General features: G+C 40.1%; 17 non-coding genes across 17 annotated transcripts; all 17 read right to left on the bottom strand.

The window, feature by feature from the left end:
- Window positions 1–76: 76 nt before the first annotated feature.
- On the bottom strand, window positions 77–215 carry LOC139480644 (U4 spliceosomal RNA). Its single transcript, XR_011654475.1, has one exon. It is a non-coding gene; the product is annotated as a U4 spliceosomal RNA (small nuclear RNA).
- Window positions 216–874: 659 nt separating this feature from the next.
- On the bottom strand, window positions 875–980 carry LOC139480595 (U6 spliceosomal RNA). Its single transcript, XR_011654431.1, has one exon. It is a non-coding gene; the product is annotated as a U6 spliceosomal RNA (small nuclear RNA).
- A 583-nt stretch (window positions 981–1,563) lies between these two features.
- On the bottom strand, window positions 1,564–1,702 carry LOC139480634 (U4 spliceosomal RNA). Its single transcript, XR_011654467.1, has one exon. It is a non-coding gene; the product is annotated as a U4 spliceosomal RNA (small nuclear RNA).
- A 659-nt stretch (window positions 1,703–2,361) lies between these two features.
- LOC139480594 (U6 spliceosomal RNA) lies at window positions 2,362–2,467 on the bottom strand. The gene has a single exon (XR_011654430.1). It is a non-coding gene; the product is annotated as a U6 spliceosomal RNA (small nuclear RNA).
- A 583-nt stretch (window positions 2,468–3,050) lies between these two features.
- LOC139480622 (U4 spliceosomal RNA) lies at window positions 3,051–3,189 on the bottom strand. The gene has a single exon (XR_011654456.1). It is a non-coding gene; the product is annotated as a U4 spliceosomal RNA (small nuclear RNA).
- A 659-nt stretch (window positions 3,190–3,848) lies between these two features.
- Window positions 3,849–3,954, bottom strand: LOC139480592 (U6 spliceosomal RNA). The gene has a single exon (XR_011654429.1). It is a non-coding gene; the product is annotated as a U6 spliceosomal RNA (small nuclear RNA).
- Window positions 3,955–4,537: 583 nt separating this feature from the next.
- On the bottom strand, window positions 4,538–4,676 carry LOC139480610 (U4 spliceosomal RNA). Its single transcript, XR_011654445.1, has one exon. It is a non-coding gene; the product is annotated as a U4 spliceosomal RNA (small nuclear RNA).
- A 659-nt stretch (window positions 4,677–5,335) lies between these two features.
- Window positions 5,336–5,441, bottom strand: LOC139480694 (U6 spliceosomal RNA). The gene has a single exon (XR_011654519.1). It is a non-coding gene; the product is annotated as a U6 spliceosomal RNA (small nuclear RNA).
- A 583-nt stretch (window positions 5,442–6,024) lies between these two features.
- Window positions 6,025–6,163, bottom strand: LOC139480598 (U4 spliceosomal RNA). The gene has a single exon (XR_011654434.1). It is a non-coding gene; the product is annotated as a U4 spliceosomal RNA (small nuclear RNA).
- Window positions 6,164–6,822: 659 nt separating this feature from the next.
- On the bottom strand, window positions 6,823–6,928 carry LOC139480692 (U6 spliceosomal RNA). The gene has a single exon (XR_011654518.1). It is a non-coding gene; the product is annotated as a U6 spliceosomal RNA (small nuclear RNA).
- A 583-nt stretch (window positions 6,929–7,511) lies between these two features.
- Window positions 7,512–7,650, bottom strand: LOC139480688 (U4 spliceosomal RNA). Its single transcript, XR_011654514.1, has one exon. It is a non-coding gene; the product is annotated as a U4 spliceosomal RNA (small nuclear RNA).
- A 659-nt stretch (window positions 7,651–8,309) lies between these two features.
- LOC139480691 (U6 spliceosomal RNA) lies at window positions 8,310–8,415 on the bottom strand. The gene has a single exon (XR_011654517.1). It is a non-coding gene; the product is annotated as a U6 spliceosomal RNA (small nuclear RNA).
- A 583-nt stretch (window positions 8,416–8,998) lies between these two features.
- Window positions 8,999–9,137, bottom strand: LOC139480676 (U4 spliceosomal RNA). Its single transcript, XR_011654503.1, has one exon. It is a non-coding gene; the product is annotated as a U4 spliceosomal RNA (small nuclear RNA).
- Window positions 9,138–9,796: 659 nt separating this feature from the next.
- Window positions 9,797–9,902, bottom strand: LOC139480636 (U6 spliceosomal RNA). Its single transcript, XR_011654469.1, has one exon. It is a non-coding gene; the product is annotated as a U6 spliceosomal RNA (small nuclear RNA).
- Window positions 9,903–10,485: 583 nt separating this feature from the next.
- LOC139480686 (U4 spliceosomal RNA) lies at window positions 10,486–10,626 on the bottom strand. Its single transcript, XR_011654512.1, has one exon. It is a non-coding gene; the product is annotated as a U4 spliceosomal RNA (small nuclear RNA).
- Window positions 10,627–16,549: 5,923 nt separating this feature from the next.
- On the bottom strand, window positions 16,550–16,655 carry LOC139480690 (U6 spliceosomal RNA). The gene has a single exon (XR_011654516.1). It is a non-coding gene; the product is annotated as a U6 spliceosomal RNA (small nuclear RNA).
- A 587-nt stretch (window positions 16,656–17,242) lies between these two features.
- LOC139480663 (U4 spliceosomal RNA) lies at window positions 17,243–17,381 on the bottom strand. Its single transcript, XR_011654492.1, has one exon. It is a non-coding gene; the product is annotated as a U4 spliceosomal RNA (small nuclear RNA).
- Window positions 17,382–24,892: the final 7,511 nt, after the last annotated feature.

Raw genomic sequence — 24,892 nt, 5'->3', positions numbered from 1 at the left:
GTGTGTGTGAAGCGAATAAGTAAAAAAACCCACTGTTTTCCTCAATTGAAGTTCTATTTTTATATTAGTTATGAGGCCCCCGTAGGAGCTAACAAAAATTGCGCATGCCGCCCAGTGAAGGGCGTCAGCGCGGGGTATTGGGATTAGTTTTCAACTAGCAATAACCACGCCTCGGATGGACCTCATTGGCTATGGTACCGCCACTGCGCAAAGCTAATGTTATAACATGTTCATAAGAAGCTTGTTGTTTCAAGGACCTACCAATGCCTAGTCGGAACTAATTTGCATACTTCAACAAAAAGAAAGCCGGCTTAATTAGCCACAAGCCCTGACACTGACTGGCAGTAGTCACCCATTCAAGTGCGACCCTAGTAACCATCTGGGGATAAGTAAAGTTTGGGCAGACACCTTGAGTCTCAATTGAAATATGTTAAATTCATTTAACACAGGCGGCAATGATGAGTGAAGTGAGGGCTTAAGCCGTCGTAGGATATACGTTCTTGTTAAGAGCAAGGTGACATGCGCGACAGCAGTGCTCGGCGGCAATAATCATCCATTCAAACCTAATTAAGTGGAGGCTGCGATAATCTGAGATTTCATAGAAATCCTAAACAATGATGTAAGTTTTTAAACAAATGCTATACAGACGGTTTATCCCCGGGTGCCTTTCCACGCCATGCCACCATGGGCATGTACAAAGCTCGTCAGGTGAAAGAAAGAGAGAAAATAGAAGTTGGATAATGCAGTCTGTTCATTTGACTTATAAACGTTCATATAACTCTGAATTAAAGTGCTAACATCAACTTGGCCTCATATTGCCACCTGAATGATGGATGCAGCTTGTTGTGTCAATAATGGGTGGAATGTAAAGATTAAAAATATGGAACGCTTCACGAATTTGCGTGTCATCCTTGCGCAGGGGCCATGCTAATCTTCTCTGTATCGTTCCAATTTTAGTATATGTACTGCGTTAGCAATACACTACAGTCTTGTGATTACGTCCTTTTATAGGGAGGAGATTTGGCTGGCTTTCCAAACACATGAACTATATATGCATGTTACCGTTCAGTGTAGCAACTTAATTCATGCACAACGATCCAACTAATTTCGGTTCTATGCGTACATTTTAGTGGTTTCTGGTTCTATTGTGGTAACACTCTCAAAAGCTTTAGGTATATTATAAAGTCGTTTTAGACGTGTTTGGTATCATTAATAATCGACGGTGGCGCAGAATGCGCGGAATTACATACCATCCGTCTGCAGCAAAAGCATATGATATGTAGAACGTTTACCAGACGACATATACGCGCTACCTAGCGTAAAACCGTCCAAGGGCAATTAACTCTAACTGTCATACTTTCCAATCGTTTGCATGTGCATAGCTGTGTATCAATAACATGGAGGAATAGTTTTTGTTTTTGTTCAATACACAGCCAGTCGTAACAAGAGGAAACAAGAATGACAAGATCATAATGTTCGGGTTGTGTGTGTGTGTGAAGCGAATAAGTAAAAAAACCCACTGTTTTCCTCAATTGAAGTTCTATTTTTATATTAGTTATGAGGCCCCCGTAGGAGCTAACAAAAATTGCGCATGCCGCCCAGTGAAGGGCGTCAGCGCGGGGTATTGGGATTAGTTTTCAACTAGCAATAACCACGCCTCGGATGGACCTCATTGGCTATGGTACCGCCACTGCGCAAAGCTAATGTTATAACATGTTCATAAGAAGCTTGTTGTTTCAAGGACCTACCAATGCCTAGTCGGAACTAATTTGCATACTTCAACAAAAAGAAAGCCGGCTTAATTAGCCACAAGCCCTGACACTGACTGGCAGTAGTCACCCATTCAAGTGCGACCCTAGTAACCATCTGGGGATAAGTAAAGTTTGGGCAGACACCTTGAGTCTCAATTGAAATATGTTAAATTCATTTAACACAGGCGGCAATGATGAGTGAAGTGAGGGCTTAAGCCGTCGTAGGATATACGTTCTTGTTAAGAGCAAGGTGACATGCGCAACAGCAGTGCTCGGCGGCAATAATCATCCATTCAAACATAATTAAGTGGAGGCTGCGATAATCTGAGATTTCATAGAAATCCTAAACAATGATGTAAGTTTTTAAACAAATGCTATACAGACGGTTTATCCCCGGGTGCCTTTCCACGCCATGCCACCGTGGGCATGTACAAAGCTCGTCAGGTGAAAGAAAGAGAGAAAATAGAAGTTGGATAATGCAGTCTGTTCATTTGACTTATAAACGTTCATATAACTCTGAATTAAAGTGCTAACATCAACTTGGCCTCATATTGCCACCTGAATGATGGATGCAGCTTGTTGTGTCAATAATGGGTGGAATGTAAAGATTAAAAATATGGAACGCTTCACGAATTTGCGTGTCATCCTTGCGCAGGGGCCATGCTAATCTTCTCTGTATCGTTCCAATTTTAGTATATGTACTGCGTTAGCAATACACTACAGTCTTGTGATTACGTCCTTTTATAGGGAGGAGATTTGGCTGGCTTTCCAAACACATGAACTATATATGCATGTTACCGTTCAGTGTAGCAACTTAATTCATGCACAACGATCCAACTAATTTCGGTTCTATGCGTACATTTTAGTGGTTTCTGGTTCTATTGTGGTAACACTCTCAAAAGCTTTAGGTATATTATAAAGTCGTTTTAGACGTGTTTGGTATCATTAATAATCGACGGTGGCGCAGAATGCGCGGAATTACATACCATCCGTCTGCAGCAAAAGCATATGATATGTAGAACGTTTACCAGACGACATATACGCGCTACCTAGCGTAAAACCGTCCAAGGGCAATTAACTCTAACTGTCATACTTTCCAATCGTTCGCATGTGCATAGCTGTGTATCAATAACATGGAGGAATAGTTGTTGTTTTTGTTCAATACACAGCCAGTCGTAACAAGAGGAAACAAGAATGACAAGATCATAATGTTCGGGTTGTGTGTGTGTGTGAAGCGAATAAGTAAAAAAACCCACTGTTTTCCTCAATTGAAGTTCTATTTTTATATTAGTTATGAGGCCCCCGTAGGAGCTAACAAAAATTGCGCATGCCGCCCAGTGAAGGGCGTCAGCGCGGGGTATTGGGATTAGTTTTCAACTAGCAATAACCACGCCTCGGATGGACCTCATTGGCTATGGTACCGCCACTGCGCAAAGCTAATGTTATAACATGTTCATAAGAAGCTTGTTGTTTCAAGGACCTACCAATGCCTAGTCGGAACTAATTTGCATACTTCAACAAAAAGAAAGCCGGCTTAATTAGCCACAAGCCCTGACACTGACTGGCAGTAGTCACCCATTCAAGTGCGACCCTAGTAACCATCTGGGGATAAGTAAAGTTTGGGCAGACACCTTGAGTCTCAATTGAAATATGTTAAATTCATTTAACACAGGCGGCAATGATGAGTGAAGTGAGGGCTTAAGCCGTCGTAGGATATACGTTCTTGTTAAGAGCAAGGTGACATGCGCAACAGCAGTGCTCGGCGGCAATAATCATCCATTCAAACATAATTAAGTGGAGGCTGCGATAATCTGAGATTTCATAGAAATCCTAAACGATGATGTAAGTTTTTAAACAAATGCTATACAGACGGTTTATCCCCGGGTGCCTTTCCACGCCATGCCACCGTGGGCATGTACAAAGCTCGTCAGGTGAAAGAAAGAGAGAAAATAGAAGTTGGATAATGCAGTCTGTTCATTTGACTTATAAACGTTCATATAACTCTGAATTAAAGTGCTAACATCAACTTGGCCTCATATTGCCACCTGAATGATGGATGCAGCTTGTTGTGTCAATAATGGGTGGAATGTAAAGATTAAAAATATGGAACGCTTCACGAATTTGCGTGTCATCCTTGCGCAGGGGCCATGCTAATCTTCTCTGTATCGTTCCAATTTTAGTATATGTACTGCGTTAGCAATACACTACAGTCTTGTGATTACGTCCTTTTATAGGGAGGAGATTTGGCTGGCTTTCCAAACACATGAACTATATATGCATGTTACCGTTCAGTGTAGCAACTTAATTCATGCACAACGATCCAACTAATTTCGGTTCTATGCGTACATTTTAGTGGTTTCTGGTTCTATTGTGGTAACACTCTCAAAAGCTTTAGGTATATTATAAAGTCGTTTTAGACGTGTTTGGTATCATTAATAATCGACGGTGGCGCAGAATGCGCGGAATTACATACCATCCGTCTGCAGCAAAAGCATATGATATGTAGAACGTTTACCAGACGACATATACGCGCTACCTAGCGTAAAACCGTCCAAGGGCAATTAACTCTAACTGTCATACTTTCCAATCGTTTGCATGTGCATAGCTGTGTATCAATAACATGGAGGAATAGTTTTTGTTTTTGTTCAATACACAGCCAGTCGTAACAAGAGGAAACAAGAATGACAAGATCATAATGTTCGGGTTGTGTGTGTGTGTGAAGCGAATAAGTAAAAAAACCCACTGTTTTCCTCAATTGAAGTTCTATTTTTATATTAGTTATGAGGCCCCCGTAGGAGCTAACAAAAATTGCGCATGCCGCCCAGTGAAGGGCGTCAGCGCGGGGTATTGGGATTAGTTTTCAACTAGCAATAACCACGCCTCGGATGGACCTCATTGGCTATGGTACCGCCACTGCGCAAAGCTAATGTTATAACATGTTCATAAGAAGCTTGTTGTTTCAAGGACCTACCAATGCCTAGTCGGAACTAATTTGCATACTTCAACAAAAAGAAAGCCGGCTTAATTAGCCACAAGCCCTGACACTGACTGGCAGTAGTCACCCATTCAAGTGCGACCCTAGTAACCATCTGGGGATAAGTAAAGTTTGGGCAGACACCTTGAGTCTCAATTGAAATATGTTAAATTCATTTAACACAGGCGGCAATGATGAGTGAAGTGAGGGCTTAAGCCGTCGTAGGATATACGTTCTTGTTAAGAGCAAGGTGACATGCGCAACAGCAGTGCTCGGCGGCAATAATCATCCATTCAAACATAATTAAGTGGAGGCTGCGATAATCTGAGATTTCATAGAAATCCTAAACAATGATGTAAGTTTTTAAACAAATGCTATACAGACGGTTTATCCCCGGGTGCCTTTCCACGCCATGCCACCGTGGGCATGTACAAAGCTCGTCAGGTGAAAGAAAGAGAGAAAATAGAAGTTGGATAATGCAGTCTGTTCATTTGACTTATAAACGTTCATATAACTCTGAATTAAAGTGCTAACATCAACTTGGCCTCATATTGCCACCTGAATGATGGATGCAGCTTGTTGTGTCAATAATGGGTGGAATGTAAAGATTAAAAATATGGAACGCTTCACGAATTTGCGTGTCATCCTTGCGCAGGGGCCATGCTAATCTTCTCTGTATCGTTCCAATTTTAGTATATGTACTGCGTTAGCAATACACTACAGTCTTGTGATTACGTCCTTTTATAGGGAGGAGATTTGGCTGGCTTTCCAAACACATGAACTATATATGCATGTTACCGTTCAGTGTAGCAACTTAATTCATGCACAACGATCCAACTAATTTCGGTTCTATGCGTACATTTTAGTGGTTTCTGGTTCTATTGTGGTAACACTCTCAAAAGCTTTAGGTATATTATAAAGTCGTTTTAGACGTGTTTGGTATCATTAATAATCGACGGTGGCGCAGAATGCGCGGAATTACATACCATCCGTCTGCAGCAAAAGCATATGATATGTAGAACGTTTACCAGACGACATATACGCGCTACCTAGCGTAAAACCGTCCAAGGGCAATTAACTCTAACTGTCATACTTTCCAATCGTTCGCATGTGCATAGCTGTGTATCAATAACATGGAGGAATAGTTTTTGTTTTTGTTCAATACACAGCCAGTCGTAACAAGAGGAAACAAGAATGACAAGATCATAATGTTCGGGTTGTGTGTGTGTGTGAAGCGAATAAGTAAAAAAACCCACTGTTTTCCTCAATTGAAGTTCTATTTTTATATTAGTTATGAGGCCCCCGTAGGAGCTAACAAAAATTGCGCATGCCGCCCAGTGAAGGGCGTCAGCGCGGGGTATTGGGATTAGTTTTCAACTAGCAATAACCACGCCTCGGATGGACCTCATTGGCTATGGTACCGCCACTGCGCAAAGCTAATGTTATAACATGTTCATAAGAAGCTTGTTGTTTCAAGGACCTACCAATGCCTAGTCGGAACTAATTTGCATACTTCAACAAAAAGAAAGCCGGCTTAATTAGCCACAAGCCCTGACACTGACTGGCAGTAGTCACCCATTCAAGTGCGACCCTAGTAACCATCTGGGGATAAGTAAAGTTTGGGCAGACACCTTGAGTCTCAATTGAAATATGTTAAATTCATTTAACACAGGCGGCAATGATGAGTGAAGTGAGGGCTTAAGCCGTCGTAGGATATACGTTCTTGTTAAGAGCAAGGTGACATGCGCGACAGCAGTGCTCGGCGGCAATAATCATCCATTCAAACCTAATTAAGTGGAGGCTGCGATAATCTGAGATTTCATAGAAATCCTAAACAATGATGTAAGTTTTTAAACAAATGCTATACAGACGGTTTATCCCCGGGTGCCTTTCCACGCCATGCCACCGTGGGCATGTACAAAGCTCGTCAGGTGAAAGAAAGAGAGAAAATAGAAGTTGGATAATGCAGTCTGTTCATTTGACTTATAAACGTTCATATAACTCTGAATTAAAGTGCTAACATCAACTTGGCCTCATATTGCCACCTGAATGATGGATGCAGCTTGTTGTGTCAATAATGGGTGGAATGTAAAGATTAAAAATATGGAACGCTTCACGAATTTGCGTGTCATCCTTGCGCAGGGGCCATGCTAATCTTCTCTGTATCGTTCCAATTTTAGTATATGTACTGCGTTAGCAATACACTACAGTCTTGTGATTACGTCCTTTTATAGGGAGGAGATTTGGCTGGCTTTCCAAACACATGAACTATATATGCATGTTACCGTTCAGTGTAGCAACTTAATTCATGCACAACGATCCAACTAATTTCGGTTCTATGCGTACATTTTAGTGGTTTCTGGTTCTATTGTGGTAACACTCTCAAAAGCTTTAGGTATATTATAAAGTCGTTTTAGACGTGTTTGGTATCATTAATAATCGACGGTGGCGCAGAATGCGCGGAATTACATACCATCCGTCTGCAGCAAAAGCATATGATATGTAGAACGTTTACCAGACGACATATACGCGCTACCTAGCGTAAAACCGTCCAAGGGCAATTAACTCTAACTGTCATACTTTCCAATCGTTTGCATGTGCATAGCTGTGTATCAATAACATGGAGGAATAGTTTTTGTTTTTGTTCAATACACAGCCAGTCGTAACAAGAGGAAACAAGAATGACAAGATCATAATGTTCGGGTTGTGTGTGTGTGTGAAGCGAATAAGTAAAAAAACCCACTGTTTTCCTCAATTGAAGTTCTATTTTTATATTAGTTATGAGGCCCCCGTAGGAGCTAACAAAAATTGCGCATGCCGCCCAGTGAAGGGCGTCAGCGCGGGGTATTGGGATTAGTTTTCAACTAGCAATAACCACGCCTCGGATGGACCTCATTGGCTATGGTACCGCCACTGCGCAAAGCTAATGTTATAACATGTTCATAAGAAGCTTGTTGTTTCAAGGACCTACCAATGCCTAGTCGGAACTAATTTGCATACTTCAACAAAAAGAAAGCCGGCTTAATTAGCCACAAGCCCTGACACTGACTGGCAGTAGTCACCCATTCAAGTGCGACCCTAGTAACCATCTGGGGATAAGTAAAGTTTGGGCAGACACCTTGAGTCTCAATTGAAATATGTTAAATTCATTTAACACAGGCGGCAATGATGAGTGAAGTGAGGGCTTAAGCCGTCGTAGGATATACGTTCTTGTTAAGAGCAAGGTGACATGCGCAACAGCAGTGCTCGGCGGCAATAATCATCCATTCAAACATAATTAAGTGGAGGCTGCGATAATCTGAGATTTCATAGAAATCCTAAACAATGATGTAAGTTTTTAAACAAATGCTATACAGACGGTTTATCCCCGGGTGCCTTTCCACGCCATGCCACCGTGGGCATGTACAAAGCTCGTCAGGTGAAAGAAAGAGAGAAAATAGAAGTTGGATAATGCAGTCTGTTCATTTGACTTATAAACGTTCATATAACTCTGAATTAAAGTGCTAACATCAACTTGGCCTCATATTGCCACCTGAATGATGGATGCAGCTTGTTGTGTCAATAATGGGTGGAATGTAAAGATTAAAAATATGGAACGCTTCACGAATTTGCGTGTCATCCTTGCGCAGGGGCCATGCTAATCTTCTCTGTATCGTTCCAATTTTAGTATATGTACTGCGTTAGCAATACACTACAGTCTTGTGATTACGTCCTTTTATAGGGAGGAGATTTGGCTGGCTTTCCAAACACATGAACTATATATGCATGTTACCGTTCAGTGTAGCAACTTAATTCATGCACAACGATCCAACTAATTTCGGTTCTATGCGTACATTTTAGTGGTTTCTGGTTCTATTGTGGTAACACTCTCAAAAGCTTTAGGTATATTATAAAGTCGTTTTAGACGTGTTTGGTATCATTAATAATCGACGGTGGCGCAGAATGCGCGGAATTACATACCATCCGTCTGCAGCAAAAGCATATGATATGTAGAACGTTTACCAGACGACATATACGCGCTACCTAGCGTAAAACCGTCCAAGGGCAATTAACTCTAACTGTCATACTTTCCAATCGTTCGCATGTGCATAGCTGTGTGTCAATAACATGGAGGAATAGTTTTTGTTTTTGTTCAATACACAGCCAGTCGTAACAAGAGGAAACAAGAATGACAAGATCATAATGTTCGGGTTGTGTGTGTGTGTGAAGCGAATAAGTTAAAAAACCCACTGTTTTCCTCAATTGAAGTTCTATTTTTATATTAGTTATGAGGCCCCCGTAGGAGCTAACAAAAATTGCGCATGCCGCCCAGTGAAGGGCGTCAGCGCGGGGTATTGGGATTAGTTTTCAACTAGCAATAACCACGCCTCGGATGGACCTCATTGGCTATGGTACCGCCACTGCGCAAAGCTAATGTTATAACATGTTCATAAGAAGCTTGTTGTTTCAAGGACCTACCAATGCCTAGTCGGAACTAATTTGCATACTTCAACAAAAAGAAAGCCGGCTTAATTAGCCACAAGCCCTGACACTGACTGGCAGTAGTCACCCATTCAAGTGCGACCCTAGTAACCATCTGGGGATAAGTAAAGTTTGGGCAGACACCTTGAGTCTCAATTGAAATATGTTAAATTCATTTAACACAGGCGGCAATGATGAGTGAAGTGAGGGCTTAAGCCGTCGTAGGATATACGTTCTTGTTAAGAGCAAGGTGACATGCGCGACAGCAGTGCTCGGCGGCAATAATCATCCATTCAAACATAATTAAGTGGAGGCTGCGATAATCTGAGATTTCATAGAAATCCTAAACAATGATGTAAGTTTTTAAACAAATGCTATAGAGACGGTTTATCCCCGGGTGCCTTTCCACGCCATGCCACCGTGGGCATGTACAAAGCTCGTCAGGTGAAAGAAAGAGAGAAAATAGAAGTTGGATAATGCAGTCTGTTCATTTGACTTATAAACGTTCATATAACTCTGAATTAAAGTGCTAACATCAACTTGGCCTCATATTGCCACCTGAATGATGGATGCAGCTTGTTGTGTCAATAATGGGTGGAATGTAAAGATTAAAATTATGGAACGCTTCACGAATTTGCGTGTCATCCTTGCGCAGGGGCCATGCTAATCTTCTCTGTATCGTTCCAATTTTAGTATATGTACTGCGTTAGCAATACACTACAGTCTTGTGATTACGTCCTTTTATAGGGAGGAGATTTGGCTGGCTTTCCAAACACATGAACTATATATGCATGTTACCGTTCAGTGTAGCAACTTAATTCATGCACAACGATCCAACTAATTTCGGTTCTATGCGTACATTTTAGTGGTTTCTGGTTCTATTGTGGTAACACTCTCAAAAGCTTTAGGTATATTATAAAGTCGTTTTAGACGTGTTTGGTATCATTAATAATCGACGGTGGCGCAGAATGCGCGGAATTACATACCATCCGTCTGCAGCAAAAGCATATGATATGTAGAACGTTTACCAGACGACATATACGCGCTACCTAGCGTAAAACCGTCCAAGGGCAATTAACTCTAACTGTCATACTTTCCAATCGTTCGCATGTGCATAGCTGTGTATCAATAACATGGAGGAATAGTTTTTGTTTTTGTTCAATACACAGCCAGTCGTAACAAGAGGAAACAAGAATGACAAGATCATAATGTTCGGGTTGTGTGTGTGTGTGAAGCGAATAAGTAAAAAAACCCACTGTTTTCCTCAATTGAAGTTCTATTTTTATATTAGTTATGAGGCCCCCGTAGGAGCTAACAAAAATTGCGCATGCCGCCCAGTGAAGGGCGTCAGCGCGGGGTATTGGGATTAGTTTTCAACTAGCAATAACCACGCCTCGGATGGACCTCTTTTTTTTTTTTTTTTTTATTTCGTATAAAGTTTTGTCTTTAAAGAAGACTACATATTTACACATAGATACACACACATATATATATATATATATATATACATATTTACATGAAAACTGTACAAATACATGATAAAATCTTATATATACAATTGAAGAGATTTACAATTTACAAAATGTTTCACATTATTTTAACTTTTGACATTGATATAAAACTAGACTTAACTATCAAAATTAAATTGTATCTGATTGCTGGAGGACAGTTTACAAAAAACACCTACATCAACCCAGTATTTCCTAAACACATCAATTGGAAATCGTACCTTATCACATAAAATTCTTAAACGCAGTTTTTCAACAAATCCAGCAAACATACCTGTTGATGATGTTGACTTATGCCAAAATTTAACATTGTATCTAACCTGCCAAATGTGATATTTAGCAAGACACACAAGATACAAAATAACTGACTGCTTATATTTGCAATTAATGCGAGGTAGATTATGAAACCTTATCATATCAAAATCTAAATCAACCGCACCACATGATATATCAAATATCCAATTATGTACAATATCCCACATGTCTTTAACTACTTCACATTGAAAGAACAGGTGCCTTAAAGTCTCTGTTTCAGAACAAAAAGTACATTTTCTATTAAATGTAAATCTACGACAATACCATGTGTAGTTAGTTGAAACTATACAATGCATAATACGCCATGCAAAACTCTTGCACAGAGGATCCAGGAAAGGATTAGACAATGACTGAAAGCTAACTGAAAAGTCAATGTTTGGAAATAAGGTAATGACTTTGGATTTCATCACAACATCATTAATTATTAAGTAATAAAAGTCTTTTGTATGCATAGGAGTATTCCAATCAAAATGTGGATAAAGCGTCATAAAATACCTATAGGATTTCAGACATTTTTCGTAATAGTTGGGAATGACTGGAGAATGTGGAACTAAGTTCGAGGCAAAACTAGGACTGACCTTTCTCAGAGCCATTCCAACCCAGTATAGAGCAAATTTAGCCCACTTGGAATAAGAATGGTTGATGAACGTATGCAAATGAAATAAGTTCAGAGCATGAAGACGTGAAATAAGATGTACAAAATTTACACCACCATTTGAAAGGGTATTATATAATATGTGACGGTTAAGTGGCTCTAATTTATGTGAATCCCAAAAGAAACTGAAAGCCATCCTTTGAATCAACTTACAATAATGACTTGGCATCTGTGTAACTCCTGCTGTATACCAAACCTTGGACATAGCCATACTTTTGATAATGGTGGACTTTCCATATACTGACAACTGTCTATCTTTGAAACCAAAAAATAGTACTCCGTGAACTTTTACCAAAATATCATTCCATATGTCGTCACAGGTAATGTTCCTGCCAAATTTAACTCCCAATATTTTGCAAGATTCTGGCCAAGATATCCCAAACGGGTGATCTGCTGAAAACTTCCACTTTCCAAATGTGATTCCCTTCGTTTTATTAACGTTTAGTTTTGCACCAGATGCTTTCCCATACCATACACTCAACTGAAGCAAACGTTTCACACTCTGACCATTCACACAAATTCCAGTACCATCATCTGCATATGCTGAAAACTTAGCTTCTAAACTGGAACCTGGGAGTTTTATACCCGAAATTAAACTATCATTTCGTACTTTTATGGCGAAGGGTTCGAATACCAAAACATATAGCAAAGGAGATAAACTACAACCTTGTCGTACACTCCTGGTTACAGGAAAAGAAGGAGAAAGGTGACCATTTACTAAAACTGAACTTTTAATATCAGTGTACAAAAGTTTAACCCAGCGGATGAATTGAGGACCAAACCCATATTTATGTAAAGCCTTGAACATAAAGTTATGATTAACACGGTCAAAAGCCTTTTCCTGATCTAGACAAATAAAGGATACTGACAACTCTTTTTGTTCAACATAATCAATGATATTGCGTACTAAATGCAAATTATCATGGATAGATCTACCCTTCACAGCACATGTCTGATCCGGGTGCACAATGTCAGAAATAACCAAAGACAATCTATTCTCAAGAACTCGAGAAAGCGCCTTATAATCAACACATAGCAAACTAATAGGTCTCCAATTTTTTAATAAGTGTGGGTGTTTACTATCCTTACATAAAAGGGATATACAGCCATGTTTTTGACTGGCACTCATATGACCCAAGTTAAAAGAGGAATTGTATATATTTGTTAAAATGTCACCAAACAGATCCCAAAATGCTATATAGAATTCTTTAGACAAACCGTCCAAACCTGGAGACTTATTAGAGTCCATACTTTTTAAGGCTGCAAAAACTTCCTCTTTTGTAATCATACCTTCACACATGTCAGACATATTCCCTAAAGATGGCAAATTATCTATAAATTCATCACAGTAGAAATCATCAATGTCCTCTTCAGTGAACAAATTAGCATAGAAGTTTCTACAATGACTAGAAATGTCATTCTGTGAAGTGTAAACATTTTGATCGTCAGTTAGTTTATGGATAACTTTATCACCTGAATGTTTAAACTCAGTTTGCATAAAGAATTTAGAAGGCTTTTCATTATTGTCTAAATACTTTGCACGTGAACGAATAATTGCACCTTGAGCAGTATCAAATATAAAATTGTACAACTGCTTCTTAACAGCAGTAAGTTGATCAGTAAAGCCTCCTGGAGACCTACTCTCAGCTTTTAATAGATCTCTGTATCGGCGCTGAAGTTGAAACTGAACATGTCTCTTGACATTTACTCTTTTAACACAGTAGCGGGAAATAAATACTTTGATTTTACCTTTAAGATCCTCCCACTCAGAATGTGACAGAGTGTCATTTACATCTAAACCAATCCAAAAATTTCGAAAAGACACCTGGAAATCTCTGTCTTCTAAAATAGAGTTGTTAATTTTCCAGTACCCTGGACCAACTGAGATCGAATCTAACATCATAAAATCAAAAGCAAAATAGTCATGGTCCGAAAAGGAACATGGTATTAATCTACAATTATTGACATTATCCAAAACAAAAGAAGATACGTAAAATCTATCAAGTCTACATGAAATATTACCCTGACGCCATGTAGTCACAATACTTCTAGGATACTGAAAGCGAAATGGATCCTTCAAGTGATAATTATTCTGAATGTTCAGAAGAGTTTTAGATCCATCATTTCCTGCAAGAGGATTGCCACCAACTTTGTCTAATGAAATATCCATTACAAAATTGAAATCACCTCCAAGTATTATAAAACGCCGTGTAACTAGATGAACATCTATGGTATTAAGAAACTGTCTTCTATCAGTGGCATCGTTTGGACAATAAACATTAATAAATCGGAACGATTTATCACACATATCAACATCTAGTACTAATAAACGACCATCAAAATCAAAATGAAACTTAATAACTTTAAATCTCAGTTTATTAGATAGCAAAATACCCACCCCACAAGAAGCCCCTGTACCGAAACTCCAAAACGCCTTGCACTCCAACTCTCTTTCAACACTCTGACCCTCTTTCACACAAGCAACGTGCGTCTCTTGCAAAAACAAAACATCTGCATTCATAGCCTTCCATTCATGCTTCAACATTCTCCTCCTAACCCCTCCCCTTAAGCCAGAACAATTTAATGTACAAATGGAAATCATTCTAGCATTCTTTCTCTGTGCGTTATCGTTAGATGGTGCCATCATAAACTTCAATCATCGCAAAAAATAAAGAAGCATACTCACGTGAAAGAGATAATCCATTACAGTAGATATTCCTTAACGAATATATCCACAGTGAAAAAAGTGAAAAATACACAAGTAATCCAGTGAGTTTTAAATCACTCAAAAGAACGTCAAAGCACACATATATCACTTCCATAAGGAAGAGTCCAGTACGTCTATGTTTAAGTCCACATTCCATTTCATTGTCCATAGGCGTTTTCGTGTCCGTATCTAGTGAAAGCAAATTCACAGAATATCATCCGGTGGATCAGTTCTCTGCTTTTTCATCTGGGTCTCAGAAGCGGATGTTCCCAGCCTAACCACACCCCTTGGCTGCAGAGTAACCAGAGCTGCTGCTACGACACCAGATGGCACACCTGACAAGCCGTGTGTAGAAGGAGGAGTCCTTTTAGGTGAAGCCCTTTTCACTGCTTCTGAATACGTTTCAGTCCTATGATGCACATCTTCATTGCCTTCGACTACACTGAAGGTGTCCTCATGTCCGTCAGACTCCTCACTGCCCAAAACTTGACCAATGCGATCCTCAGAGTTCACAAGTTCTGCCTCTGTTTGACCTTCTGACATATCAGCATCTTGTTCACTCTGGTCATCCATCAAATCCACAGCCTGTCCTTTCTCAATGGCATCTACTTCATCCAGAACTTTGTCGGACACATCAGACAAGGATTTTTCATCATCTGGCTTCCTGGAGGCACCATTTAAAACAATTCCACGTGGAAACAATGATCCAGGTAAGTCGTCCTCCTCAGTTGGTGGATTTCTGGATTTCCGTGGATTAGGGCACACTGCTCTCACATGACCTAATCTTCGGCACTTGAAACAGAGTGACATGCGTCCAGGAGCAGTAATTAACATTGTCTCTCCATCTTCGAACCGAACAATATATGGAATCGCATTCCTGCCCTCATCACTCACCTCAAGAGTAACAATGGCCAGACCACTATTACACGTAAGGTCCCCTGAAACAACAGTACTGTCCCAGGCCACATCAAGGACATTTCCAAATTGAGAAAAGTATTTTGCTAAAAAACTTAGCCTCAAGTTCAGGGGGAGCCAGTGGCATCTCAACCTCACTGTTTGTTTCTCATAGGGGGAGGTGGTAATCCGAATCCCCTGGCTTGTCACTAGGGCACCAGCCTTGCACACTTTATCCGCACTGCTCCTGCTTTTGAAAGTAATAAACCACCTGTTACTCTTCTCCTTCTTCCAAATACCACGGACGTCAACAGACCTTATGTGAGGCCTCACCAAAGAAAGGATGGTACTTCTGTCGATGTTCCTGTAATCTGAGGTATCCAGGGCAACGGTACACTTCGCCACATATGGGTCATAGTACTGTGGGTCAATCTTTCCTCCAGGAACAGCGTTGGCCAAAGCCATCACTGGAGGTTGAAGCAGCAACTGGGGGGTGTCCGAAAACAGAAGGCAATGCCTAGCCCGCCCGTAGACCTGAATAAACAAAAACTCAAAACCGCTTTACGTATCAACCATACACTTCGTATGGACCTCATTGGCTATGGTACCGCCACTGCGCAAAGTTAATGTTATAACATGTTCACAAGAAGCTTGTTGTTTCAAGGACCTACCAATGCCTAGTCGGAACTAATTTGCATACTTCAACAAAAAGAAAGCCGGCTTAATTAGCCACAAGCCCTGACACTGACTGGCAGTAGTCACCCATTCAAGTGCGACCCTAGTAACCATCTGGGGATAAGTAAAGTTTGGGCAGACACCTTGAGTCTCAATTGAAATATGTTAAATTCATTTAACACAGGCGGCAATGATGATTGAAGTGAGGGCTTAAGCCGTCGTAGGATATACGTTCTTGTTAAGAGCAAGGTGACATGCGCGACAGCAGTGCTCGGCGGCAATAATCATCCATTCAAACATAATTAAGTGGAGGCTGCGATAATCTGAGATTTCATAGAAATCCTAAACAATGATGTAAGTTTTTAAACAAATGCTATACAGACGGTTTATCCCCGGGTGCCTTTCCACGCCATGCCACCGTGGGCATGTACAAAGCTCGTCAGGTGAAAGAAAGAGAGAAAATAGAAGTTGGATAATGCAGTCTGTTCATTTGACTTATAAACGTTCATATAACTCTGAATTAAAGTGCTAACATCAACTTGGCCTCATATTGCCACCTGAATGATGGATGCAGCTTGTTGTGTCAATAATGGGTGGAATGTAAAGATTAAAAATATGGAACGCTTCACGAATTTGCGTGTCATCCTTGCGCAGGGGCCATGCTAATCTTCTCTGTATCGTTCCAATTTTAGTATATGTACTGCGTTAGCAATACACTACAGTCTTGTGATTACGTCCTTTTATAGGGAGGAGATTTGGCTGGCTTTCCAAACACATGAACTATATATGCATGTTACCGTTCAGTGTAGCAACTTAATTCATGCACAACGATCCAACTAATTTCGGTTCTATGCGTACATTTTAGTGGTTTCTGGTTCTATTGTGGTACCACTCTCAAAAGCTTTAGGTATATTATAAAGTCGTTTTAGACGTGTTTGGTATCATTAATAATCGACGGTGGCGCAGAATGCGCGGAATTACATACCATCCGTCTGCAGCAAAAGCATATGATATGTAGAACGTTTACCAGACGACATATACGCGCTACCTAGCGTAAAACCGTCCAAGGGCAATTAACTCTAACTGTCATACTTTCCAATCGTTCGCATGTGCATAGCTGTGTATCAATAACATGGAGGAATAGTTGTTGTTTTTGTTCAATACACAGCCAGTCGTAACAAGAGGAAACAAGAATGACAAGATCATAATGTTCGGGTTGTGTGTGTGTGTGTGTGAAGCGAATAAGTAAAAAAACCCACTGTTTTCCTCAATTGAAGTTCTATTTTTATATTAGTTATGAGGCCCCCGTAGGAGCTAACAAAAATTGCGCATGCCGCCCAGTGAAGGGCGTCAGCGCGGGGTATTGGGATTAGTTTTCAACTAGCAATAACCACGCCTCGGATGGACCTCATTGGCTATGGTACCGCCACTGCGCAAAGCTAATGTTATAACATGTTCATAAGAAGCTTGTTGTTTCAAGGACCTACCAATGCCTAGTCGGAACTAATTTGCATACTTCAACAAAAAGAAAGCCGGCTTAATTAGCCACAAGCCCTGACACTGACTGGCAGTAGTCACCCATTCAAGTGCGACCCTAGTAACCATCTGGGGATAAGTAAAGTTTGGGCAGACACCTTGAGTCTCAATTGAAATATGATAACATGTTCATAAGAAGGTATGTACAACAATGGTGTTGTACTGACTGTAGAGAAATAATTTTAGAGAAATAACTTTGTGATCACAGCTGTTGCTGTAGTTGCACAGACCCACTCAAACCAACAAACTCATTGTTTGGCAATAGACCTTACCTGTTGTGAGGTTTACGTTATACACTGTATGCCTTTGTATAATATTTCTTGTTCATTTTCAACAAGACCCAGCTTTTTATGAACCTCTTCCATGTTACTTGTACATACAGCACGTGTTTGTTCTCTGTCGACTGACAAAATGTAGTTTTAACTTTCTGAACGGTTTGTACTGCACAATCAAGAAAAACCTGTTTAGTCATTATGCCTCTACAGTGCGCTTCACTTTGGATTAGTCATATTCATCAAGTCAATTAGCAAGCACTTTCACAGCATGTTAACTGTTATCTTCACCTGGTACATTATTCTCACCAAATTAGGTCATGATTTACACCGTGACGTACAGGGCAACGATTTGATTATCTTCAAATAGATGCATGCCAACTTACCTCAAGCGTCAAGCGTTTTCCAGGAAAGTATATGTCCATTGTAAAATGCAGTTCATAATGTACATATAACACATGAAGTTAACATCTCCTTCTGTGGATTATTGCCGATTATATCCATGCAAATCTCGGTCCAAAAGAATATAACACAACTAACGATGTAAGCATATACCATTTGGGTTTCAGAAGTTTCCGGCATTTGACTAAAATTTTCGATGAGATCAGCGATTCTTTTGTGTTATGCTTCACTGAATCTCGCCGAGACGCCCACGTTCAGTCAGCCGAACTTCTCCTTGGCCTATTCCATGGACCGCACGGGTGGCAGGGATTTTTTCGGAAGTGGTATAATTGTATGTTTTTCTAATTCACTGAGTGTTATGCACAGAACAGAATTGGAAGTCATTAATACTGAATCAATGGGTTTCAAGTTAATTCACCAGAGCAAATTTTTCTACTCTGTGTCATATATGCGCATCCAACAACCCTACTGCATAATGGACTGTTCTTGAGCACATGATTGAAACTGCACTTGATGTATCCCTGATCTCAGCTGGTGGCCGAAATGAAGATCTTTTCAATACGAATATTCACCACTAACGTGATGTAATAACACGAAGGAACTTACGCAGAATTATTAATGAAGCAACACGAATTACAACCCATTCGGTTGGGCTTATTGATCGTATTCTAGTTGGTAATGATTGTAGTTGTTCCGTAGCCGGTGTACAATGTTTCGGACCACAGGTTTTTTTTCGTTTCTGTTAATGTACAGTTTAACACAAAAAGGTTATATAAGAGACAAGTATGGCAAGTATGGCTCTACAACTTTGATAAACGAATATGCAAATTATGCATAAGAATGGGAACTATGTAATGAATGTACAAACGTTAATGAAAAGTGTGAAAAATTCCACTCCCAGATAAAAGATTACATGTATGACTGTATACGCTCCAAATGTGTAACTATTCGCCCATCGTTCGACTGAGGCGAAATATATGATCATGGCTTCGAATCCCGGTTCGCCTCGATTATGTTTCTAGGTTTGTCAGCACCATACCCGTGCTCGTTGGTTTCACCAGAGTGGTAAACGTCTAAGACCTGCATCAGTTCGGGCTTTCCCCTCACATCAAGCTGACACGCCGTGTGAAAAGCGGCGTTAAACCTAACTCACTCACGCACTAGTCAGTGGATCGCCAACTGAAAGGGCACGTCGGTCAAAGGCAGGTAATTCAATTTCAGTCCAGTTATACTGAATCTCATAACTGGAACTGATTACAGTTTTGAGTTGTCTATGTCCTATATTTCCTAAAGTAAACACGTTTTACCAAATGTACTATTTGAACTTTCAAACAAAAGCTTACCTATCGAGTTGTGTCATGTTTGTTTTACATTAACCCGTGTACACTGTTTATTAACGTCATATTTTATACTTGATAATGTCTTGATAAGTGAGCTAGTAGCTTGGACATTTGTAATTTGTAAGATATCTGCTGGATAGATTGTGATTTCTCCCACTATATACCCCCACAAATCTATTGTTATACGCCATTCGTTTTCGCATGCATACAATATCTATTAAACATATAGATTTTATGTACGCTTCATGCTACACATATCACTATTTCCGAGGGAGGCTACAATGCCGTCGTGAGCAGAATATTGCGCCGAGTTCAGAAATATTCCTTACATGTCATACCGAGTGACACCACACATCCACACACTATATCAACAAGCTCATGCTCACTACATTATCCAGTCTCCCCATAAAAAATAATGCCGGCTGATTGCATGTCATCGCTTCCGAATTGCGTGGATCATGAGCAATCACTGGATTGTCAGGTCCAAACTCATTTACATACCACTGTCATCTCCTTGGGTATTGTTTAGTGCCACGTTAAACAACAAACAAACTACCATTACTCTTGCTACTGCTACTGCAGCTACTGTAGCTAGTGCTACTTCGTCTACTGCTACTACTACGCATGTATATTCCTTGTTCCTTCGATAAATCAGTCTCGAACAACAATAGGCCATTGTGTCGTGTCAAACTTGTTTAATCATCAGGGGGCGGGGGACGTCCTTAAGGACTAAGGCGCCCATTCGTAGTTCCAGAACCCGCAGTTCGTTGGTTCGAATCAAAGCTTCAACCTGATTAAGACCGTTGGTCCACACACCCGAAACACTGTCTCACCCAGGTTGATTGCAGCAGCCACTGCTTCAGATGACCGTATGCCCTCTTCTCCTGTAACAAGCGCATTACCTCCACCTCAAAGCTATCCCGCATTATGTATAGTCGTCTTATCATATATATACATGTTTGTTGTTTTAATATCTATTGTTGTCGTTCTGTTGTATCTCATCAGCCTTTACAGGCTGGACTTTTGTATAATTTTATTACATTTGTATATCTAATCTTGTTTTAATGCAAACTGTGAGACATTAATAAAATAAACTTTCTTTCTTTCTGTAATGAATATGCTCACATATCTTATCAAACTTTCTACATAACATGTGTTTCCGATTATAGATCATTCACTTGAGTCTTGGGCATTAATCCAGTGTGCATATGGTGAGGGCATATCCGTGGCAATTTGGGAGTAACGGCGACTGTTAGGAGGGGTAGAAATTGAATGACCGCTGATTATGCATCTGGAGTTTCATTGGTGACATGTGAATTTGGGAGACCAATGTTGCATGTCATGTGGAGAGTGTCAGGTTCACCAGAATTCCCTGCGACGATGAGTCGTGAGGATGGAAGGGCGGACATTGTATTGGAAAGAGAAGTGAGCGAATGTGACATCGAGAGGGAGGGTGATTGGATGCCGGATAAGAGAAGACTAATGGGACCGAATATGATGGCATGGCCAGATCAAAGGAGGCGGAAGTGCAGTTGTCTAAACAGAGGTGGAGAGAACGGACGGGAAAGAGGCAATTGTGAATGAATAAAGAGATCTACAGTGGGCGAAGATACATGCATTTGTGCTGTAAATGATACGAAAGCAATATGTAGTTATGTTTTATGTTGAGTGGATGGGTGGAACGATAAAGCTGCCATTGAACAGGTATACAGTCAAACCAAAGGGAAGAAGATGTTTATCTACTTCTCTCGCCAATATCACTCTGGACATCGGGGGTACGGGTGGCCCAGTCGTCTAAGGCGCCGCGATTCGCCGTGCAGAGTTGCTTCTCTTGGGCACACCAGAAACCTATGGTTGTGGGTTCGAATCCCGGTACGCCTCGATTATGTATCTAGATTTGTCAGCACTATACCCTTGCTCGTGGGTTTCACCGAAGTGGTAAACGTCTAAGACCTGCATCACTTGGGGCTTTCCTCCCCACATCAAGCTGACACGACGTGATATGACTGGAATACTGTTAAAAGCGGCGTTAAACACAACTCACTCATTGGACATCACTCCATGCGAACTGATAAACTTGTTAATCTCATGATAGGTATGATGATGATGATGATGATTATTATTAGTAGTAGTAGTAGTAGTAGTAGTGGTAGTAGTGGTAGTAGTAGTAGTAGTAGTAGTATGTTTGGATGTTCGGATTAAAACACAAAATGCAGTAAAGAGGGTTTGTGTGATCCTGGCACAGTCAGGCTGGTTAGGCTCATCATAAGCTCAGGACCATTTCTCCCTCTACACGCAGCCCAGACAGCGAATGGGACTTCTCCCAGGAAGTGCTGCCTAGTCAAACCGACCCAGAACTTATCACAACTACTACTTCTATGGAAGACAGTATGTGACGCATACGCTCATTATGTTACCATTACTGCTGCTGGTAGCAGCAGCAGCAGCAGTAGTAGTAGTAGTAGTAGTAGTAGTAGTAGTAGTAGTAGTAGTAGTAGAAGTAGTGAATATCTCTTCATATTTCAGCGTGAATTCTGGACGTTTAAGCTTTTGGGAATATCTCTTAAAACCTGACGGATTCGTGTTTTATCGGTTCAATACATCCCATGATCGAAAGAGTGAAATGTTGTTTTACGCCACAAACTGCAATATGTCAGTGATATCAAGGTAGCCTTAAATAATAGAACCTTGGCAAGTAACCTGTGACTTGACTTGCTGCATGAGCAACGACCCAGGCCAGACAATAACACCATCAGCCAGGTCAAACATTGTTTTCCATATACTCACTGATAGACGCTTTTCGATTAGCAGAGGATGTGTGGGGCCTATTCTGTCCAGGAATTCCCAGAAGGTTAATTTAAAGATATATATTTGACTAATAGTGACATTTGCTACATACTATTGGTCTTTTGGCCACATTCATAAATAAACCATCTCTCAAGAGACAACAATAGAGAAAGGATTCCACATTGTTTTATATTCCCAATTAATCTTGGGTCATCGAATAATTGGTGTTAAAAACCTTAAAGAGGAAATGTATTGGTCAGTTATTTTAACACTATCATTTAATACTATGAGTAAATTCTGTTTGATTAATACGTTTGTATAAGACTTTCTACTTTGTAATTTAAGAATACTTCTGAAAATACTCCCAAATAATATGCATTTGCATGATATTCAAATGAATCTTGAAAGTGCTAAATCCTTGGATCTTTTCTACCACAAAACAAAAAAAGAAGTCTTTTGAAACCCCGATAAGCAAGTACAAAGTACAAGGACATTGCATTAACGTATTTGACCCTTAATCTGATTCAACAATAGTCTCAATTGAGCACAAATCATTACAGACGTTCAATATTTGATTTCTTCACGAAATAATATGTAAAACGTCTCCAATGCATTATGTCATATTGAGACCAGACCCTTATGTGTGCCGTATGTTTGCTATCTGCATAGACGTTTACGCAATAAACATGACTGGTGCAGGCCGCATCCCAAGAGAGGCATTGTAAAGGATTATTCAGCCAGACTAAAGGCATTACACATCATATATAACATGAAGTGTCTGATGTAGGCGGTATACGTGATGTGAGACTGACATTCAAGAAGAAACATAACATTACAATTTCTCACAATGTCTAGAACATATCCACTTGAGACAGAGCTTTACAATGAATAGATCGATTTATAGGTTCGAACTTGGCAATGCCTTTACACCGCCGAAGTGAACACAGTGTGCACTCTGGGTAAAATGTCAACCAACCACGTAAGCACTTGATCTGAAAGAAATATCACTTAGATGTTTGCTGTAAATATTTAATCAAACTGTTGGCGCTAAATCGAAACATCGATATGGTGTTCACGTCATGGCGCGTAAAAATATAATACTTAGAAATGTTAGCTAACAAACCATCCTAACTTGTAAGTCACATATGTTTTCGTTATGATTAAATATTAATCCTTATTCATTTTTCATTGGTGGATTTCTTATGGATCTTATTCTACTAAGGTATTCATATTTTATAAAGTATATCCTTCGTATTTACTGATCCTCAAAAGTTCTGCAGCCTCGGAAATTTCACATCAGGCGATTTTCAGTCAATATTCAATAAGGGAATTGTATTTGATGAAATAATAAAACTGAATCAAATGAAAACTGAAACATGTCACAAACTTAACAAGACGTTATAGAGTGTCGCGAATTGACATGTACATATAATGGAAACAAATCTGGAATAAATGATTAAATGTATAATACTGAGCCCAATCACATTTGAATCCAATTTTCAAGTTACGCATTGGAATACAAAATGAGTGACATTCATCATACAATATTTCCTTTTGACTACAGGTGACCCAATCTCCTGAGGAGCCATGTAAAGTTGCACCCTTTAGATATGCCTTCATCCTTCGACCGTGGACACATTCAAATTCGCAATGCTTATGATCATAAGTTTGTCTGCAACATATCCATAATTTCGTTAATTCCTCCAACAAACAATGACGCGTCGAGATGTAACTGAAATAGTCTTCAAAGTGACGCACAACTCACTTTAATGTGTATTAAGTTAATATGAGGTGAGAAATGCCTCAGCTGGTCAAACAATATGTAGTGCACAGATGTGATGATCTCATTGGTAGAAAGCACAACCTGAAACAGGAAACAGAATTGGGATAAACCCATTTTGTCCCAGCCAGCTGTAAACCAAAAACAGACATGAAAAGTTTGTAGTAGAAATAACATTTCATGTATATGTAAGCATATAACAACATGTAGTATCAATTTGAATGGCCTAAAGAGCTGAGTGAGTGAGTGAGTTTGGATTCACGCCGCTGTTAGCAATATTCCACCAATATCACGGCGGGGGACACCAGAAATATTCTTCACACATTGTACCCATGTCGAGAATCGAACCCGGGTCTTCAACGTGACGAGCGAACGCTTTAAATACTAGGTTACCCGACCGCCCCCTGAAGAGCTGAAGTACTTGTACAACTCATTACACTTTAAGACCAAAACATATCCCAGTCCAGCTGCACATGCCGGACAGGTTTTATTGAGCACGACTGTTGGTGACACGCATTTGCAAATGCCATCATACCCATGTTTAGGTTCATAATCCGATTCAGCAAATGGGGATATAAATGACATAATCCAAAGCTGTGCATTCGTTTTTACGTTTTTCAGTTGTAAACCATGTTATTTTTCCAACGATTTGTCGAACAACCTTGGCTAATACTCTCTTTTGATCCCCATTTAATCTTAAAGCCGACATACGAATTCGTTTGCGCATGATCTACCTTGACTTTCGACGTTCCTCTCAGTTCGGCGAAATCGGTAGAGTTTCTATAGTCGGGGCTTGTTCAGCTAAACGTACCGGACCGGATACCAAAGCAAATGC

Source organism: Haliotis cracherodii, unplaced genomic scaffold (genome assembly GCF_022045235.1).
Source record: "Haliotis cracherodii isolate W230 unplaced genomic scaffold, xgHalCrac1.p SCAF_4, whole genome shotgun sequence".
Classification (NCBI taxonomy): Eukaryota; Metazoa; Mollusca; class Gastropoda; order Lepetellida; family Haliotidae; genus Haliotis; species Haliotis cracherodii.
This window is presented reverse-complemented; position numbering and strand designations above follow the sequence as displayed.